The 22,852-nt window shown below is 39.6% G+C and overlaps 1 pseudogene; it reads right to left on the bottom strand.

Moving 5' to 3' along the window:
* Positions 1–19,163: 19,163 nt before the first annotated feature.
* Positions 19,164–20,214, bottom strand: LOC147423957 (uncharacterized; annotated as a pseudogene).
* Between the last annotated feature and the right edge of the window lie 2,638 nt (positions 20,215–22,852).

Below are 22,852 nucleotides of genomic sequence, written 5' to 3'. Positions count from 1 at the left end.
AAACTGCAGGAACTGCTCAAGAAAACCAAACAATGTTGGGTATGTTCTGTCTTATTGGAGATGCCAAACTTTGGTGGAAGCAACACTGCAGAGAAAATCCCACGAGTAGTCCATCTTGGGAGAAAATGAAGCAAGCAATCAAAGAATGCTATCTCCCTCCTGCACATCAGGCTATCAAGATGAACGAATTCTTTGGTCTACTCCAGCTAGGACTTTCATTAGAGGAGTATTACACCAAGTTTGTGTCTTTACGACGCTATGCTCCTCAGATGACCATGGAGCAACAAATTGCCCGTTTTTGTCAAGGCCTCAATAAACCCCTGAGTACACGTCTGAAAGCCATGAGGCCTACATCAATATAGGATACCCTTCTCAGGGCTAAGCCTCTTGCAGCCAAAGGAACCAAATCTACAAGGAACTATAATGGATTTAATAACTTTAGGAAAAGAGCCAAAGGAACTTTCAACCAAGGATATCAACAACATGGAGTAGCTGCAGTAGTGAACTTGGAGCAGACCTTCCCAAACGTTAGGTGCTATGGATGCAATCAAATGGGTCACTATAGAAATAACTGTCCTGAAGAGCAAAACCCTCGAACTACTTCTAGAGCCATTCCTCAAAATCAAGGAGATAATCCAAGAGGAGGTAGAAATGGAGGACGAGGTAGAGGAAGAGCAAGAGGAGCCAGCGCTTATGCAATCATGAGAGAACCAACCTTAATAAACAAGGAGGATGAAAGAGCCACTCGCTTTGCCACAATTAGCAATCCTAAAACTCAGCAACAATAGAGTTTTGTAAACCACTATAAGTCGATAATGTAAAACTTTGAGTTACTTATATATTATAATAGTATACATTATTTTCTTTTCCAAAATTACTTAAGGAGTCTAAAGTTAAATTAACATTCAATCAAGAAATTAAGGGTTGATCTAGCAAATGAGACAGAGGTTCTTGATAGTAAGAAAAGAATTTGAATCTTGAGAATGAGATAGTTATCAAGAAACCAACTCACAATCTTTGTACACATGATAGCCTTCCTTGAAAAATGACATAGATATGAGAGTATTAATGTACGAGACTAATACGAAGCCAAAATAACTCTTGGTATGATACTTCTTAAAGCCCTTTACATAATGTTGGTCAACTAGGTTAGAGCACAGAGAGGGTACCTCTGGTGAAATGGTGGAAGCTTGTGCCGAACGCAGATTGCAAAAAATGGCAAGAACACATCGAGCGCGTTCAGATAGGCAAAGTTGGAATACATGATACTTGTCGAATGCTGATTGTTCTGAATGGTCAATTAAACCGAGCATGTTCATGTTGACAAAGTGGATAAATGGATCTTTTATAGAATGGATTTAATCTGGTTTTTGAGATGATACAAATGGTTGTAAAGGATTTTAAGATGGGCTCAACACTGAGAGTTTCTTAGAATAAAATTGAGTAGCAAGTAATCAGTAAGGAAGTATAGAAACTCTCACCATGTGTATCCTTGAAAAACTAGAAAGATATCTTAGAGTAATCAATAATGCTTGGTAAAGTGGAAAGATTATCCCACTAAAGATACCACTTGAAAAAATGAAACCTGTTTTTCTCAAAGACTTTTCCAGTTTCGGTTGAGATGAGGACATCTCAAATTCTTAAGTTGGGGTGATTGTAAGGTCTCCACCTTTCTAGCTGTTAGGAATTAATTCAAGCTTTAGGAGAAAGCATTGATCAGGCAATCAGGTAAAAACACTATCTCTAAAGCAATGAAAAATGGTATTTTTGGAATCTTAAACACAACAAACCCCGGGCTAGAAATTGTAATAATTGAATTCCGATAAAAACTGGCATAGTTATGGCCCGTGGAAGTTTATACTGTGAATTGAGTTTATTAGATAAAATTGTAAGGTTTTAGTGATCATTAATGCAAAAGACTTTTATCCTAAAGTTTCCAGATATTTGTAGATATTTCCAAAATTAATCATTAAAAGTCAAAAAATAGCAAAAAATTGATTTTGTATATCTGGAGGATGTGTGGGGCAGTAATGAACTTGCCCACATTGGAATTAGTAGCAGGGGGCACTTGTGGAGCTGTAGGCTGCCTTGGGATGCAAGTTACTGCCATTTCCAGCCTGTGAGTATCCAGAAACCTATAAATAAGACCCCTTGCTTCACATTTTGGAACAGACTCGGAGTCCTAGCCATTTCTCTCTCACCTAGAGAGATCTCTACTTAGAAATCACTAGAGAGCAAAACTCTAGTTGGTTAATCCACGATAATTAGCACTAAACTTTTTTAATTAGCAAAATTATGCCGATTTACTTACATTATCTTAATTAATCCAATCAATTAAGATGATTAAACTTACTTACACTCTAAATTTCTATCCTAATTGTTAACCCTCTGCTGATTATTGAGATTAAGCTTAGGGATGCTAATCTAATTAATTATTATGTTATATTAGGGTTGAAATTAATCATTTTAACCATAAATTAATGGTAAATATATTAATTAAACTTAGATTGAGAAAAGATAATTATTAGAGCTGTGATTAGTTGTCAAGATGCTAGAAAAATTCTCTTAATTTTTTGAATAATTTTTGTGATTATTTAAGCAGAATTACACTATTTTTAAGAGAAACATAAAGGGAAAAATAATCAAATTAGACTAAAAAGCTTTGAGATAATTATCAAAGGTAAAATACATCTTAAGGAACCCGTGATAATTATCTTAACCACAAAGAAATAGTTTAGCTAATTATCTCAATAGTAAAACACTATTCTTAAGGGAGAAAATAGCAAATCAAACTAAAAAGCTTTGAGATAATTATTAGAGGTAAAACACATCTCAAAAAACCCATGATATTTATTTTCACTACAGATAATTATTTTAGCTAATTATCTTAATAGAAAAACAATGTTTTTAATGAAAAATTAAATAGGGAAAATAGCAAATCAAACTAAAAAGCTTTGAGATAATTATTAGAGATAAAATACATCTCAATAAACTTGTGATAATTAGTTTAGATTATAGATAATTATCTCAATAGAAAAACACTCTTTTTAGGAAAAAATTAAAAAGGGAAAATAGCAAATCAAATTAAAAAACTTTGAGATAATTATCAGAGGTAAAATACATCTTCCAAATTTTGTGCTAATTATCTTAACCATAGATAATTAGTTTAGCTAATTATCTCAATAGAAAAACATTGTTTTTAGGAGAAATTTAAAGAACGAAATTAGTAAATCATATTATATGATTGCATTCTATTTATAAGAGTTAGATTACATGATAAAGAGGCCGTGATAATTATGTCAAGGTTAGAAAATTAGTATTGATCTTTATATGAGTCAAATTATATTAATTTTAGTTGAAAATTAAAGATAATTAAGCTAGAAAATAAAAAGATAATTACCACAGGTCAAAAATATCCTATCTCCTTGTGATATTTATACCATAGTCAATTAGTGAGTTTAGGAAATTATAATTGATCAAAAGTCCTATTTTTAGTAAAAGATTACTTAAAGTAAATAGACTTTGCGATCAAAAGTTTTTAGAAAAATTATAGTAAGTGTAAACTTGTGATATAAAGTTGAAGAAATCAAATCTTTAAGAGAAAATAAATAGAATAAATATTAAGCTCAAAATAAGCAAATTCCAAGCTTAAAATTCGATGGGAAAATTAGAAAAAAGATGTACAAAACTATAAGAAAATTAGGATAGCTTATAAAATCCTTAGGGAAGCTGTGGAAAAAGTTATCATGCCTATATAGACAAATAAGAAATTACTAGGTCATGAATTTACCAATTAAAACTACAAATTTAACCTAGATTTGGGTAAAATTGATACAAAGGTTATGTTTAGCTTTTGGATAATTTACCTAATGATTAGACGTCATTTTTATAAAGATAAGAAGTTATGGCACCTAAAAGAACCCAAGCCAATTCTACATCTGATGATGAGGGCAGTGCTTTAAAAAGAACTAGAGCGTCGCACGACGACGAAGTTGGGCCTAGTACTAGGCCTACAGAGGAGAGTCTTCAGGCGCGCCAGCGCAGCAGCAGATGGTTGATCAGTCCCAGGTGGGTTTTCCATTATTCAATTAAGTCTTTAAATAGTTTAAGTTCTTTTATAAGTTAGCATTGCATACGTAAGGAGTGAGTAAGAATAAAAAAAAGGAATAATTGGCGCAAAAAAAACGGAAGGTAACTTCCAACGTGCATTTGTTAATAAAGTAGGAAAGAATTGTTTGGATTAAAACTGGTTGAATTAAGAAAGATATGATTGAACATCCTTTAGACAGCTTGTCTCAAGACGGTCTCAAGACACCTCCGACTCCTTGGTATAAATTGATGATAATGATGGCTTTCCAGTCACGGATAAGTCGGTTACCCCCATGAACGATGAGTTTCTACTCCATGTCATGTCTTGATGTTTCTACATAAGTTAGGATACCGTTTTTTATCATAGGGGAGCCGCCCGGCTGTATGGGCAACTGGTTTGGTGTATGGGCACCCGGAACCTTGGGTGGGTGTTTATCCACTCCGGATTGTGAATAAGGAATGGTTGCCGTTTTTTCACCCTCAGGTGGTCTTGAGACAAGAAGAGTACTAGTCATGGTTATTATGGACAATGTTTTGATTGACGGTACCCTACCTTAAGTTTAAAGATGTCTGTTTGCTAAAAGAATGCTTTTTCAACGCTGTCTTAATATTTGATTGAAAGAATTACTGTGATGAAAGTTTAAAAAGGAATCCATTATTTTAAATGTTAAAACAATGTGATAGTAATTAGAAAAAAAAAGAAACATGTGTGAGTGCGGGGTGGTAAGTGGGAATTGACTAAGGTTGTCAATCATGGATGGGTGGACCTGATTAGGCAGGGAACTATCCATCCCCGCGCACTAAAAACGTTTGGAAAACATCTTCACTTGGAAGAGGACTCTACCAACGGCTGTGCCCTCACATATGTTAGTGGGAAAAAAGCGTTGGTTGAGGATACCGTAGCCCTATTTGTGGCAGTTATAGGGCCGAAATAGTTTTTTGGACTTTTAATACGTTGTTTCGTTTTCACTGCGAGACAGGACTAGGTCTTCTTCTAAGGCTATAGACCCAAGCCATTATCAATGGTAAAGGTCTATTCTTGGATTTTTCTTGTTTAGAGACTCTGATTTTTATCAGACCTAGAGACCTGTCAAGGATCCTATCCCGATCTTGGTATTGGCGGGTTGGGGATCTCACACTGATCTCTCCTCCTGAGAGCCTCTCTCTGACATAGTGGTAATGCACCTTAATGTGCTTTGTGCGAGTCGCAACTACCAATGCGCTCTGACTGTCAGTGTAGATAGTGTTGGCAGTGTCCTATCCAACACCCAAATCAGCCATAAGGCGTCTAAGCCATACACACTGAACCATAGTTGTGAAGACTGCCCTGTACTCAGCCTCACAACTCGAAGTGGCCATAGTAGGTTACTTCTTGCTCAACCATGATATACATGAACTGCCAAGCATGAAACAAAAACCACTTGTGGACACTGTCGTGTCAAAACAACCAGCCCAATCTAAGTCCGAAAAAGCATGCAAGTCTGACGGCAATGATCCCCCCTGGGATAAAACAAGCCAAGATGTAAAGGGCCACTAAGGTAGCGGAAAATCCTCTTGACAGTCTGGCAATGCTTAGACCTTGGGCTATACATAAATTTGCTGACTTGTGAGACTGCAAACTGAATATCCGGCCTCATGTTGCATACATAAATGAGGCAGCCAACAACAGTTTGGTAAAGAGTGACATGAGCAGGATCACCAGCATCATGTAGACTCAACTTCAAACCTGTTTCCATGGGAGTGGCAATAGGTTTGCAATCCTAAAGTCCAAACTTACATAATAATGTCTCTATGTAACTTTTCTAACACAAGGTAATACCACCATCAGACTGCTCAAACTGTATACCCAAGTAATGATGCAACAACCCCAAATCTTTCATCTTGAAAGTATCATTCAAACCAACCTTAAATTCAGCAATATGTCTCTCATTCGGTCCAGTGATCTAGAAATCATCAACATAAAGAACCATAATGAGAAGTACATCACCCTCACACTTTACATACAATGTGATTTCTGTTAGACTGTTACGAAAGCCTTGTTTGACCAAATGAGTGTCAGCTTTCTCATACCAAGCACGAGGAGATTGCTTCAACCCATACAAAGCCTTCTTACATCTACACACTTTGTCCTCTTGTTCTTTCTTGACAAAACCGCGAGGCTGCGTTACATAAACTTCCTCAAATATGTCACCATTCAAGAAAGAAGTAACAATATCTGATTGATGTACATCCCAACCAAAATGAGCTGCCAACACACATAGAAAACGCACAGTAGTCATACGACAAGTGGGAGCAAAAGTCTCTTCATAATCTATGCCTTGTTGTTGTGCATAACCCTTTGCAACAAGTCGAGCCTTATGGCGATCGATCTCACCATCCGGCTTGCGTTTCAACTTGTAAACCCACTTCGTACCAATGGCCTTTTTGCTAGGAGGCAAATCACATAAAGTCCATGTGTCATTTTCTATAAGTGCATCATATTCTGATTGCATGGCAGCCATCCAATTTTTTGAATTTTGTGCTCCATCAAAAGACAGAGGTTCCTCAACACCATGTAAGCTAGACACAGCCAAAGCATAACAATCTGATGCATAAGATGCATGGCAAGAGCCTGAACGAGTACGACTAAACAAAGGTGCATCCAATTTACTGTCACGCAAAGTGTGCACCAGCCATTTTGGCATACCTCTAGCCTACTCATTTTCAGTCCTTTCCTCATCAAGTACATCATGTACATCTGCATCAATAATAGGCTGATCTGTAACATTTTCAGAAACCGTTTGCCTCATTGGAACTTACATTCGTATTTCCACCACTGAAAAGAGGCAACAAAGTGTCATAAATGTCCTGTGAGCTTACATTACTGTCTCTAGTACATGACAGCAAGGGCTGAACATAATCTTCCACAAACACTACATCCCGTGAAATGAGAAATACGCTTTGTTTGCGGATGATATAACCTGTAACCTTTGCTTTAAGCACTATAACCAACAAAAATACATTTGACAGCCTTATCATCCAATTTTTTGCGTTGTGTTTGTGGCACCAAAGCATATGCCAAACAGCGAAAAACACTCATGTTCTCAATAGAAGGCTTTCTATCATGCCATGCTTCATATGGAGTAATAGACTGCAAAGCTTTCGTAGGACACCTGTTTAGTACATAAGTGGCACACATGATGGTCTCAAGCCAAAAAGAATCCGGCAAAGCTTGACTTTTGACCATACATCGTGCCATTTCCGTAAGTGACCTGTTTTTCCTCTCAGCAACACCATTTTGTTGAGGTGTATAAGGCATTGTACCTTGGTGTTTTATCTCACAACTAGCCACAAATGTATTGAATTCATGAGACATATACTCCCCCCCTCGATCGGAATAGAGGGTGCCCATAGTACATTTTGAGACATTTTCAGCCATAGCCAGAAATTGTTTGAAGCACATAAAAAAACTTTGCACTTCGCTTTAAGCGGAAATACCCATGCATGCCTGGAGTAATCATCAATCAAAGTCATGAAGTACATGCAATTGCCCAAGGACGGAGTTTGCATGGGTCCACAAACATCACTATGCACAATCTGCAACCTGCATGTGGCCCTAACTGAACCATCCTTTGGAAACTTAGAACGTTGCATTTTACCCAGAATACAACCTTCACAAACATGTTTGACAGGTGCTTCAAGAGGCGGCAAAGAAGCAACCATATCAGATTTCTGCAAACGCAGCAAACTGGTAAAATTCAGATGACCAAAACGTGCATGCCAAAGTTTTGCATCTGATATAGCCCTTGAATCTGCAACAACATTTGTAAAAAAATTTCCACACAAAGTGAGCTTATACAGCCCACGGCACAAAAGGCCAGATGCAACAATTTCATCACCAAAACTGAGATCATGAACTGTACATCTGTCATCCACAAATTTGACTACAAGTCCAAGTCTAGCAAGTGTGGATATAGATAAGAGATTCTTCTTGATTCCAGGTACATAAAGTGCATCAACAAGTGTGAAGGAACTGCCATTTGCAGCAGTAAGCACAATCTTTCCAACTCCCTGAACTGGATAAGAGGCATTGTTGGCACAAGTGACTAAATTCCCATGAGGGACAGACTCGAGAGAGGTGAACAATTCACGATGTGAGGTAATGTGCTTTGTAGCACCACTGTCAAAATACCACACATGTGAATCTGCAGCAATTGACAAGCATGCATCATGGACAGCAGGATTGTAAGTGCATTCTGCACTAAAAGCCCATTATGCACCAACATCAGCAACACAGTCTTTTTTCACAGAAGACTCAACAATGGATGCATTTGTAGTGGAACCAGCATTTGCAGTGGAACCACCCTCTTTCTTCTTAGCCTCTTTGGCCTTCAACTTAGGACACAACTTGATCAAGTGATCATTAGCTTTACAATAATGGCAAAGCATTTTCTTTTTGCCCTTATCACCAGAATTTCCATATGAATTGCTACCAGCAGAAGCATTAGGAACAAAAAAAATTCCACTCGCAGCAGAACCATAAGAAGTGGCTATATTGCTATTACCACCCTTTCTCTGAGAAGCAATAAAAGCCTATTAAACTGCACGCTGCCTAGTCATGTTTTCTCTAGAAAGTGACTCTTGCAATAGCAATGTGCATAATGCATCAAACTTGACAACTTCAGGATTTCCTTGGGTCATAAGTCTCCAAGTACTAGCAAAAGTCTGGTAAAAATCTGGTAAGGCATCAAGAACAGTCTGCACAAGGGAACTCTCTGAAATGACTTCACCTGCAAAAATAAGTTGCTCATTGATATCCTTGACACTAGCAAGGAAAGTGTCCATATCATCTTCATCATGCATAATCTTTGTGTAATAGGCATGGCTGCCTATTATGAGACTGTGCTCACAGAAATGCAAGAGAGAGAAGCACCGCACAGCATTAGAGAGAGAGAGAGAGAGAGAGATGTTCACGTCTGCAGCCATAACTGATTAGATTGGTTATTGTTGAATGATTACAAAGGTCACAAGAGGCCCTTCATATAGGTTATCAATGACTCCTCGCTCCTCATGACTCATGCCTCTTGGCATCCCCCCATTCCTAGGTATGGTTCCCACCATACGGCCAAGGCATCCTAACGGCTAACACTTGGCACGCACGGTGGACATGTGCGAACTCACAAGTGACCCTTGATTAGAAGTCAAGTGCAATTTGTTTTTACAAATCTTTTTAGGCATAGCCGGGGCAGAGAACCTCAAGTGCAAGAAGTACATTTCCAACATCATGAACAAAAAAAAAAGGAAATCATGTCTTTTTCGCAGCACACTGGTAATCGCATGGTCCTCTTTGCCGCATAACCACAAAAACTTTTGACCGTCCCTTCATGAATTTGATGCCTGGTCATAGGCACTCCATTCGCTCTTCATCGATATGTCCCTATGCCGCATCAACCTTCATCACTTGGACATCACCGCCCTCTGTGCAATTAAAAGAGGAACTTGGAAGTCTGAGACTTCGAGCACAATGAAGAACAAGTACAAGAATTTCCCCATCGCAGCATTGTTGCCTGCACCCCTCAAAATCCACGTCTCCACAATTTACTCTTCCATAACACTTTTCTCTCGTGCCGTATATCATGCATCCCTGCTCGCATGAGTATCCCATTGCTTTCTTAATTCCGCACAAAGACACCTCTCTCTACAAGAAGGCTGCTCCATCTGTTTATTGAATACCAAAGTCCTTGAACTCTGGCTGCATATCATGATTGAATTCTCCGCAGTTCTGTAACCTTTTGCGGTACTCCCTTTGGCTATTCCCTTTCAAAGAACTCTCTGGAGGACACCTCATTTTCTGACATGAGGAGGGCCAACCAGCAGAATGCGCGACCAGTCTCTCTTACAACTGCCTGCTCCTCGCTGTACATCAGGATCTCCATGCCCATTCGCAGGAGTCAAAGAGAGAGAGAGAAAAGAAAAACAAACTCTGTGTCGCACATCAGAACCTGCTCCACAGAGTGCCATAGGTAAATTCCAACAAGAGATGCGCTGTTTTGGCTTGCCTAACTCCGGTGCACGAGCTTCTGTACCATACTCGACCTCCTGCACAGTTTTGTTTCTTGTGATTTCTTTGCTTCATGCAACATCTCTGCCACACCTGCTTCTTAGCGCCATGACCTCATCCTTGTCTGTGCATTGATGTGCTTCATCTAACAAAATCTCAGGCCGCTTCTCTTCCCAATATTTAACTATCTCCTTTTTGTTCAATAGCCATAGCCGCCTCAATTTGATGGGCTCATCTTGCCCACAGTGCGCATCCCTAATTTCCTCTATTCCGGTTCGTCTGGCTCATCCGGTGCCTTCCCTTCAGCCGATCTCTTCCAGGTGGTTCTCGTCTAGCTCTGCATATGGCCTCAAATGCAAACCCCTTCTCTCCTTTGCCTTTATCATCCCACCATGCAATCAATTTTTCTCTGCTTCTCGCACGGCCATCATCACCAAAGGTTGTGGAGGTTCGATCAACTGCGTGGTTGCCAAGTGTAATAGGCATGGCTACCTATTACAAGACTGTGGTCACAGAAATGCAAGAGAGAGGAGCACCGCACAGCATTAGAGAGAGAGAGAGAATGAGAGAGAGAGAGAGAGAGAGAGATGTTCACGTCTGCAGCCATAACTGATTAGATTGGTTATTGTTGAATGATTACAAAGGTCACAAGAGGCCCTTCATATAGGTTATCAATGACTCCTCGCTCCTCATGACTCATGCCTCTTGGCATCCCCCCATTCCTAGGTAAGGTTCCCACCATACGGCCAAGGCATCCTAACGGCTAACACTTTGACTCCAGCTCTTTATGCAGCAAAGCAATTTTAGCCTCATTGCGACTTGCATAAAGACCTGCTAGAATACCCCAAGCCTGTTTTGTAGATTTTGTTGAACGGATGTGAGGAACAATGGTGCACTTCACAGACAACACAATCAATGCATGAGCTTGCGCATCCTTTACATCCCAACGAGATTGTTCTGCCGTAGGCAAAACAACTCTAATAGCAGCAATCCTTGTAGCAAGACCTACAACATCCTCAACATTGCCTACATCCTTAGAATCAAGACGTACATCAATGCCCTGCACAATATTCCAGACACCCTTTGATACAAGAACGTGTTGCATTATACAATCCCACACAGGGTAATTGTCCCCATCCAACCTGTCCTCAGCAGCAAACATCTTGAAGACATCTGTGTTGTTGTCAGCCATGGTAAATGTTGCACCTGATGTGAAAACTGCCCAAAAATAGGAGAAACAAAGCGAGAACAACACGTGCTATATAGCACAAACCATAGAAGATTGTAAGGCACCTGCTATGCATAAATTGGTACTAACAGAAATTCTGCACAAAATGACAAAATTGCATGTGCAGACCTGCTTGTAGTGGAAATGGAGGCCGAAATGAGCCCGAATCAGAAATTTGAGCAGACTAAGCTCTACAAGCTATCCCAAAATATTTGTCGACATGCGAACACTCGCCAAATCTCACTGTAATCAGAGAAAGTAACCAGGCGTGTGCTGGAGCAGCTGGCGACTAAGTCCGAGAGGACGTAACCTGCTTTGATAACAATTGTTGGAATTAGGGTTGAAGAGAAACACACACAGCTTGGAGAAGACAAGGGAAGCTCAAGGCACACAATAGAGAGTGTGTTACTTAGTGTGTAATGGAAAGATAGATAGCCCTAGAGTGATGGGCGCATATATAATGCACGGGGGAAAAAACCTCCTAAAGAGGGAAAAAAATGCCCCGGCGGTCCTAGTGTGTTCACACACATCACCACCACATGTATATGGTAACATTATTTTAGTGGTTTTATCGCAGATTCGTTCACCACATGCAACAAAAGCAAGTATTGGCCTCTTCAGCAACCGTACAGGCAATCAAACATTTGCAACTTCATAAAAGAAAGCGAGTAGATGCATTCAACAACTCAAGTGCTCTTGAAAGTCAAATGAGGTGGAGGGAGACAATGCAATATGCCAATCATCGATGGAACAAGAGAATTAGAGTTTAGATGATTGGATGTACCACAAATGCCTGTAGAATTAAATTCATTATGTACCACAACTATTTCAAACTTTTGATGATTTGCAAATATCATTTGCAACCTCGCACTTGTATCTGATCATTAAATGTTTTCCATACTCTAAGAGTTCAGTAGGGTTTTTATTCCCTAAACATAATGGCATTGTTGTGTATGTGTAGTAATATGTTGTACGGCCCCCAGTATATCATGGCGAGTAACCAAAACATTCTCTCCCAAAAACCTTGTCGACGAGGATAACTTTTTCAGCATTTTGTGGCAGCATTGGACCACCTAAGAAGCGAGATAATGTCTTGTGACATTCCATTGTGGGAGATTAGGATGGGTACCTCACATAGACTAGAAAGATATTGTCCTAGAGCTGCATCCCTACCACAAAACTGTCTTCTTCGATGATGAAGAAAGTCGTCCTTTTCAGCAATCCATGACTGTAAACAAAAGATGTGTGTGTGTGTGTGTGTGTGTGTGTGTGTGTGTGTGTGTGTGTGTGTGTGTGTGTGTGTGTGAGAGAGAGAGAGAGAGAGAGAGAGAAGGGGGGGGGGGGGGGAGGATGTTATACCATGAAACTCTCATCTTGCAAAAAAAGCTCATTCTTCCATAGGTTGACTGATCCGGTGCACTCATGTGCTAGTCGCTTAAACCAATCCTCCATATCCTGATTACTAGTTGATGGCTTGAGATTATTTCGAATAGTTTGAAATGTGGCTTCATCAGGAAGGATTTCTTTATACTTTTTTGCCTTTTCAAAGCAGAGTTTAAAGCAGTCCATTGGGTTACTGGAGATCTCCATTTCCTCGTCATCACTACGTGTCATCTGAAACAAATCCATTCCTCTCCTCCTGATACTTGGAGATAGTGGCCAATGCAAAGTCCTCCCGCAAACAAAAAATACTTTGTATATCATGAAGAAAAATGTATGACCTATCTCCAAATTTAAACTCTGGCACTCCTGGTAGCATTAAGGTGGCTTGCTGCTCATTGAAACCTGACACGTCTAAAGGTAGCTTGATGTCTGAGGTTTTCACTGAGAGAAGATTGCTTTGTTCCACCTCTTTTGTTCTTCAAGATCAATGGACTCCTCTATCTCCGTCACTTCAATATATTCCTCATCCTTTTCCACTTTTTCATTTGTTGGTAAATCGTGTTCCTCCATGACCTCCTTAGGATCTTTCATAAGACTTGTAAATAATCCATTTAAAAATATTAGAAATCCAAAGGATTCTTGAACTACCTTGCACTCCCGTTCATGTAAGTTGCACCAATGGGGTCTGTACATAAGAGGCAGCTAATTGTACTTCTTGTAAGACTGTCTTTTAGGATAGCAGTCTTTTAAATGGACTACCACCATTTCACCAACATCAACCCTGCCCTCTTGAGTGTGAAGCTTAAACTTCACTCATTCTAGCTTCAAGTGTTCACTTTGTTCAACTATAAACACATCAAGATTAAATGGAGCATTAAAAATGCAGGAGATCAAGTCAAACTTATCACCAGCCCCAGAAGAAACTACAAAATCTAAAAGCCTTTCATCAATCACTGTAGGGTCTTCATAAATAACTGCCTCTTTTTTTTTTGGGATTGTTGCAACACATTGGGCACTCTGCAAAGTAGGTGCTAAAAAATCCACATCTCTCTTAAGTGAGTTCAGTAAAGTAAATTTTGGAGTAGAAGGGGACTCCATTTCAACAGATCGATCAGTATCAGGCTCCTCCAAACTCATGGCAGGCTCTGCACCAGATATATCAATGGATTTTGTGAAGTCTACATTCCTCTTCATTGAAGTTTTAATAGCTACGACAGCCTTCTCGGAATGTTTTCTTGGCCAACGATGTGCTCAGGATCTATTTTCTGCCTCTTCCTCCTATGAGATCTTAATCCTGCCATTTATTTCATACTGAAAATAATAAGTTTCTTCAAACATAAATAAAAAGAAGATCACCACATGATCATATAAGTTTTGAACAAACAATAGCTAGGTATCTCACAATTATTTCCAACTAATCATATAGGCAATAACACAAGATGATTAGCATGTGTGCATCCTTTGATAGAATGCAAAATTGCTCTATAGTTGTGAAGAGCAAAAGCCAATCAAGTGGATCACGACGCGTGGAGTACATAAAAAAAACTCCACAAAACTATTGGCACGCCGTGATTCACTTGATTGGCTTTAATACACAGTAATAGCACCAAAACAACATCAAAGAATTTTATACCAAAAAAAAAAACTTTGTACACTTTCAAAAGTGGATCACGGCGTGCAAAGTACATAAACGAACCTCCACAAAACTACTGGCGCGCCGTGATCCAATTTTGCTAGGTAAAATGTTAAATGGCCTTTTACATTTTGTAGCATAATTCCTAGACACAACTAAACTATGGACCAAATGACAGTGAAGAGATTGCCTTTACCTTTGCCAGGACTAGACATTGCTCTTGCAGTAGAGATTCAACACTAGGAATGTTGTTGTTGGTCTTCACGCTTCTGATTCCTACACCTTGAAAGAGGTAGAGGTCTTTTTAACTCTCTCTCTCTCTCTCTCTCTCTCTCTCTAACCTCTATCTCTCTCTCGATGTCTGTATTTGCTTCTGCAATATGATTTCTCTTCTCCCCAGTAGAGATTCAGCACTAGGAATGTTGTTGTTGGTCTTCACGCTTCTGATTCCTACACCTTGAAAGAGGTAGAGGCCTTTATCTCTCTCTCTCTCTCTCTCTCTCTCTCTCTCTCTCTCTCTCTCTCTCTCTAACCTCTATCTCTCTCTCGATGTCTGTATTTGCTTCTGCAATATGATTTCTCTTCTCCCCTTTACTAAGTTACTCTCTCTCTCTCTCTCTCTCTCTCCTTTTCATACAATAATAAACATTACCGTTAGCGTTTTTCCCGAAGCACGTTGAATATTATTGTACGCGTGTTAGCAAGACATGCAATAAATGGCTGGTACGACCACAATAAATATTTTTCTACAACCAAAAAATACGTGTACTATTTATGGTAACAAATGCACACTTGGATTCATGATAAGAGAGAGAGAGAGAGAGAGAGAGAGAGAGAGAGAGAGAGAGAGAGAGAGAGCTAACCAAAGAGATGACCTGTGCGAGAGAGAGAGAGAGAGAGAGAGAGAGAGAGAGAGAGAGAGAGAGACATAACCAAAGAGACGACCTCTACAACCTTTGAGATGACCTCTGCAACCAAGGCACAAAGCTGATATTGCCGAAGACACAGAGTGAAGAGCAAACGAACTCCTTGAAGTGTTTTCAACCAATTGAAAATAGCACATAGGGGAATCCACCTCGTATACTCATTTCAAACCACTTCTATCCACCGAGAGAGGTATTTGCAGAGTGTTTGTTGATGAGAGAGAGAGAGAGTGAGAGATAGTGTTTTTGAGTGTTTGTTGGGTTTGAAAGAGAAGACACACACACACACACAAAGAGATAGAGAGAGAGGGAAGTCATGAATTGGAGCACGGCGCACGATGACTATTTTCTTTACTCAATTTTGAGCCCGTGCGTCGTGATCCATACAAAGAGACAGAGAGAGAGAGAGAGAGAGAGAGAGAGAGAGAGAATACAAGAATTGGAGCGCGACATGCAATAGGCTATTATCCTATCTCAATGTTGAGCCCGCGCGCCATGATCCACAAACACACACACACACACACACTCTACAAGAATTGGTGCACAGTGCACGATAGGCTATATTCTCTTCTCAAATTTTCAGCCCACGCGCCGTGATCCACACACACACACACAGATCCCTTGCATTTTTCTCTTACCATGGAATGGCAAGAACAAAGGCAACAGCAAGGAAGGCAGGGAAAGGACCACGGCTTGCAAAGAAAGCATGTGGAAGGTCTGCTAGTAAGAAGCAAAGTTCAGGTAAACCAATGAAGATGTTGAAGGGACCAAGAATGAAGAATATTCAGAGAAACATGGGTTTATGTAGAGAGATCAGAAAATCTCAGAAATGTATTGAGCTTTGTGTCCCTAAACTTCCTTTCCAAAGAGCAGTAAGGCAAATTTTTTAGGAAGCATGTGCTAGTACAATGAGATGGAAGGTTGTTGCTCTGCTCTATCTTCAAGAAGCAGCATGAGAGTTAGTTCTTTAATGATATCACCGTTGTTGCTGCTCATGATCACCGGATCACAATAATTAACAAGGACAGTGAGATGCTCAAGAGAGTACGTTGGAGATATGATAAGCTCCTCATCCCTAATGAGCTTATTGACCCTAAAATGAAGGATATATTGCTAATATCACCAGGCCTATGTGATCATGGTGTTAAGATTCATGAGGTTACTCATGATGTGAACACCATAGCCAGAGCTGAGCAAGAAGAAAGACGTTACCTAGAAGCAAAGAAATTAAAGAGGATACATACTACTGCTGTTAATGAACACGGGAGAAATAATGGGCAAGTTACCACAGACTTAAATGAAAGAAACAACGATATATTACATTCCATGAAAGAAGGACCGTTAGCAACCATTCTCCTTGCTGATGGTACTCGACAATTAGCTATGGATTCTGTTGATTGATATTGGGATTTTGAAAGATCCCAATGCACAAATCACATACTCTATTGTTTATTTATGCCTAAAGTAAGTGCCCTTCTCTACCTTTAAGATCCTTTACTTTTGTATTTGGTCTCTAATTAAATCCTTTTCATGGATTGTAGCTTAATAAAGAGCCAACTCCCTCAACAAACCCATATTGAAATACATGTTTTAGATCCACAGTTATCTGTGCCACTCCAAATAAAAAACACCCCTCATGGCACATTGAAGAGATGGTTTGTTTACTATCCAATGCTTCAAGTCACAACTTTGGTGTTTCCGTACGAATCAAATAATCATTGGAGCCTTGTATGCATTGAATTGGACAAACAAGTGGTATGGGCTATCAACTCCATACGAGGAACACATTCAGAGATAAGAGTGTGATTGTTGATATAACCTTGAGTGTTTATTTGGGCTATGGATGATGACCTCAATATTGTTAATAATAAATAACTTTCATTGTTCATAGATGTGTAAAAAGATTACTTCACGTCTATGAAAGGCTTTGTGGAAATCATGAACTCTATAGTGCAACCTTTAAAGCTATCAAAGTGCTGCCTAATCAAACAGATCTAAATTCCTCTAATTGGAGATGTCTTCTCCACGTAGAGTACATACTACAGAGTTTTTTTGCTTTGAATCCATTTATGTCTAAGGTATTTTTGTGCTATGGTTTGGACCAACTTGGTGCTATTATTAATTGAAGTATTGACCACAAGTTAACCTATTTTTGCAAAATGCTGTGGAAAATTATACCTTGGAATATTTACAAGGTACCATGCATTAATTATTCAACATCTACTATCTCTTTCAACTCCAAGAGTTTTAGATACAGAAGATAGTTTTGTCGACGACCATATAATAACTTTAACAATGACCGGTGGTGAGGAAGTCATGCCAGTTTCCACCACTGGAAACCAAGTCCCTAAAACTGACCCCATATTAGAGGAACAGACACCGGTTTGCTTTGCAGTTGGAGCGGCTGAAACGGAAGTTGGGGTTGATCAATGTGAAGTAGACCAATCTCTTGAAAATGCTGATGTAAAATTCTCTTCAGAGCTGAGGAATGCAACAGAGGGTCTAGACCAAGTAGAGGAGGCTAAGGGAGTGCCTATTATTGTGGCACAGGATGAGGCACATGATCAATATGAGGGAGTCCAAGCTCCTGTAATTGCTGATGTGAAGAGCTCTTCAGAGCCGAGAGAAGATACAGAGTTCCTAGACCATGTAGAGGAGGAGGCCAACATTGCAAATCAAAGCTAGGAACAGACAACATAACAAGTTAACCATTCGGCCATGGAAACACAAGTCCTGTACTGCACAACCACAAGAGGTGGATACCCTTGGCAACACAGAAGGGAACATTGACACTCAACAACAGAATGTCAACATTAGAAATGAGCAGGATGGACTCTTGCTTCAAGTAGATATCGTTGTTCCGGTAATATCCATTGTACTTAAATAATATACTCTTATTTGTTTATAACTACTCATATGTATGCACACAATGATTGCAGAGACTCATTATTTTGGATCTCAATGGATTATTGCTGCTACGACAGTCGTATAGTGTACATACAGAGATTCTGATATACGTAGTTTTCGCTTGGGAAATCTCAGAGTAGTAATTCGACCAGGCACAAAGGAGTTTTTTGATTCCACGGTTTAGGGTTGCTATCTAGTCTTCAATGCAGCCCCAAAACTTGAATCCCCTTGTTTCCATAGTTTGCAATTTGGCTGAAATTTAGAGATCGAATTTTTATTTTGTGTATAGTCAAAGAAATTGTAACACCACATAAGGGTTTACTTAATCCACTCAGCACTACTATTTTCCCACCTTCATTTGAAGGGCATCTTCATGATTTTTACGTAGAGGACATTTTGGTCCCATACCTGCAAGGGATGTACTTAAGCCCATTGAGCACATCGGAATTTGTACTCACAAATGTACTTTATAATTCATTGTTTATACATTAAATTGATATTGTCTACCTGTCTATGTGTTTCGAATACTTAGAGAGAGAGAGAGAGAGAGAGAGAGAGAGTTGTGAGAAAATACTTGATATTAAGATTAAACTAGTCAAAAAAGTTACATTTTGTTAAAGCCATTCAGGCCAGATTACATGGGTACAATTTGAATACGGCTAGAAAGATCTCCACACAAAAAAATGCTTCTCCCTTCGTTGCATTACTCTTCATCCGCCCAGCAAGAAATAAAAGTTTACAGAGTCAATGTCGGCAGTCTCCTCCACTATGTCATGTCGAAGTTGCAAAAGATTGCATTACTGCCTTATTGTAATTATTGTCATAACATTTAGGTCTTTGTCCACCACTTCCACGTCTATGACAGCAATGTTTGTCAAACTTGCTGCCTCTTGATCCATAGGCACATAGTAACCTTCAACAATGTCAGAACTCTTTATACCAAAAGGAGATTATTAATATCTATGTCACAAGCATATACTTGACAATGAAAGTGTCAAGAGCAATCTCACAACATATGCCATCTGTTTCTTTCACATACCACCCTTGATCAAGAAGCTTATCACACAAGAGGGAATCAAATGATTTGCAGAGCAGCATAGTTTTAGCGACATGTACATTGCAGGTATGAAATAACTCAACAAAGAGGCCAACAAGACAGAAATTTGCAAGTTTCACCAATTTGGTGGGTACAGAGTTTTGGAGAGACCTCTGAACATCCCTATAGAGCTTGCTCCTCAATGCCTCACTCATTGTTGTGTCGGGAACGGGCCAATCCACGGAGTTGGTTGGTAGTGAAACCGTCACCAACACTCCTCTCTGATTCCTTTGATTGAGTTGGTAGAAATGGTCATAGAAGAAAATACCCTCGTCTGCAAGGCTTTTGCTAGTTCTTCCCGCATATTGCAAGACCCCAATATGAGCATGGGTCACAGATATGAGACCTATAATGCATTCCAATGGCTCTCATTCCTCATACAAGGAAGGATAAACATATATAAATGTGAAAGAATAGAAATAAATACAAACATCTATATAACCTAATTAAATATCTATAATTAGAGAAGAAAAAAACAGATTCACGTTTGAAATGTAAGATAACATTTATAGAGGAGTGCTAAATAATTAACTCACAATTGCACTGTGGATTATGCACCATGGAGACATCGTCACCATTAGCAATCACGTCAGAGTAAGTGAAAACATGTTAAACAAAGACCTCTTTCACAATCTTCTTACCAACCTCGACTTTGAAATCCAGAACTCTTGCTTTCCATGCAGAACGAAACATATTTGTTGCCTTTGAGCTTTTTCTCCTTCTTGGATGCACAAGAACCCAAGAACCTTTGCTTATCCTCTGCTCTTGCCACCTATTATCTGTAGTGAGAGAGTTTGAGATTGAGATAGTGCTTATGCTACTACATGGTCTTCTCGGCACACTAATGGTGAGGGTAGTTGGGGACAGTGTAGAGCAACCTCTAGAACTTCTTGGGCGGGAAGAAGACAAAGCCATAGCTATAATGGAGGGAGAATGAGTTTTGAAAGCCTTTCATAAAGGTAATGGATATCTTTTGATGAAGGGAGAGAGTTAGCTATCAATCAGTAGTCAGGTTTCAGCAACTTGATGGCTATTTGCAGTGGGCCCTACTTTGTGAGACAAGGAAGTTACCTTACGAAAATGGGACAAATCTCAATATTTTAAAATTCTTTCTTTCATTTTTGTGATATTTTCCATGCATTTCTACGTTACGTAAGGTTGTTTCTCATTGGTTGCGCCTTCTTTTCTCTCTCTTCAATAAGGCCCTCCAAATGACCTCCAAAATTTCCTAATGATTGGGGTTAAACAAGGATTTATGCTGTCACCAGCTCTCTTTGGTCTATGCATCTATCAATTGGAACACATGGTACTTGACTTTATGCAAGAAGAAGGCATTGGAGAGGTCACTATTTGCAATGTGGTAATCATGCTTTTGTTGTATGCGGATGATGTAGTGCTTCTAGCACACACCTTAGAAGATGCACAAAATCTTATGGTTGTCCTTGAGAACTTTTTCTTGCATAGTGGGCTAATTGTGAATGAATCCAAAACAAAGGTTATAGTTGTGAAAACCAACAAAAAGGAGAAACAATGCATTGTGTACAACAATCCCTATGTTGATCTTTGAACTAGGGTCTGACTTTGTTGTTTTTTGCAATCTCTTCCTTCGTGTTTTCTTCTTCTTTTGAGATTGGGTGATTGATGCTATGTCTCTTTCTTCAAGAATATGATTTTGGTTTTGGAGCATCGATCGTTTGAGTACATTTTCTAATACCACAGGTGTACTTTGTGATGGCTCCTCGGTAACCTCAATTAAGTTCAATGTGGCATGATCTTTGGTCCATTTGGATTATTAGGACACTGGCAATCAAATGATCTATGCCACATTGATTACACATGAGGATTGTCAGCATTGTAGTTATACTTTCTTGATTGGTTTGCATTAGTGTGGCATTCTCTTGTAGTCTAATAGGACACTCGGATACACGATGTGGACCTCCACACTTGTAGCATTGAAGAGGTGGTCTCTTGGCAGTGAAATTGATATTTTGGCCTCTTCCACAAGAGCAACTACTTGATAGACAGGTTTGACTTGTCCCAATAGTCCTTTATGTAGTATTGTGGATTTTCTTCAAGTGCATAAATCCCACAGACAACATTAGGGTCTAACTCATCCTCGCAATCCACACAAGCAATGATGACTCACAACCCACTTGATTCACAGAAGTGATTCTTGGATGTGGGGGTTGCGGTCCTAGCACTGGAGCTCAGCAGACACTCTTTCCCCTTGAATCATTAAATTGTCCTCCAATTGGATCGCATTGGTGGTGACTGCTTCCCAAGTGGTGATACCTCTAATGACTAGGCCATTGTAGATATCCTCATGTCGTAGTCCCCTAATGAATCTATCAAGAAATTGGTTATTATTGAAGTGCTCATTTGGATTACAACGAGAATTAAAATGCTTCAAGCAACTAATAAGTCTCTCATTGACTCCCCTTCCTCTCGTTGGGCTTTCGGGAGCTGAAATGCTAGACCCCAAAGTACTCCTTCTCATATGTACTCTTTCAAGAACACTCTCCTAAGAGTAGGGTAAATCATTTTCTCTTCCACCCTTAGAGTCCTATACCAATCCCCATCCTTCCTACTCAAAGTCAGGTTTAAATCATTACTCTTATGCAGGTCATTGTGTTCTCCTAGGGAATCGCATATTTGTTCAAATATTTTGATATTCTTCCTCACATCCCCGTCTCCACTTAATTTTTGTGTGAGCTTGGCTATTTGTACTGCCTTACTTCTAGGCTCTCTATCAGGCGTGTTACGCATATTTTTAGCAATAGATCGACCAATAGCTTGAGGAAATGTTGCCAAGTCACCCAAGTGAGCAGGTATAGTGGGGACAGACGCTCTCAAAACTGCATATTGAATGGGGATTGGCATTGGGTTTGGTGTATAGGAAGCCCGTGGGTTCCAAGTTGGGTACGATATTGTGCCATGTGGTGGCCTAAAGTTCATATAGGTGGCCCTAGGCATAGCAGACGTGGAATACGACATGATAAAGCTAACTGGTATGGTCTCATTGAAATAAGGGCCTGGATGTTGTGGTCGTGGAGCATAAGTTGTTGAAGCAATGAGAGGGGTAGGAGCTACATGAGCACGAGGGCCTATAGGTGCATATGATTGATACACACTTGTAGGTACTGTTGCAGGCATTGAGCCACCATGTAGTGGTGCTTTACTAATAAATGAGGTCCATATCATGTTTTTTGTCATGCCCATCATTGGGGTAGGCATGGTAGCTGTTAGTGCCTGATTTATCAAGGCTTTCAGGGCAGTCGGGCTATTATTTTTGAACTATAACTAAAACCTTTATCTTTGAACCTTAGGGATAAGTGAACATGGGTATTTTATATTTTGGGGAAGTTAGTTGTGTGTCTCGTGAATTCTCAGGACGAGGGGCAGTTATGGGCATTCCTGTCGATGCAGTTCTCTCTCTCCTGCATTGGTTCTGTGCTTTTTTGCTGTATTACTGAATGATGGTGATGAATGGCACACTATCTTCTCTTTATCTCTGATGTTACATACCTGTCTTCTTTGCAGTATGATGTTTGAA

The sequence above is a fragment of the Adiantum capillus-veneris genome, chromosome 26 (assembly GCF_014529385.1).
Source record: "Adiantum capillus-veneris isolate H3 chromosome 26, ASM1452938v2, whole genome shotgun sequence".
Lineage (NCBI taxonomy): Eukaryota > Viridiplantae > Streptophyta > Polypodiopsida > Polypodiales > Pteridaceae > Adiantum > Adiantum capillus-veneris.
This window is presented reverse-complemented; position numbering and strand designations above follow the sequence as displayed.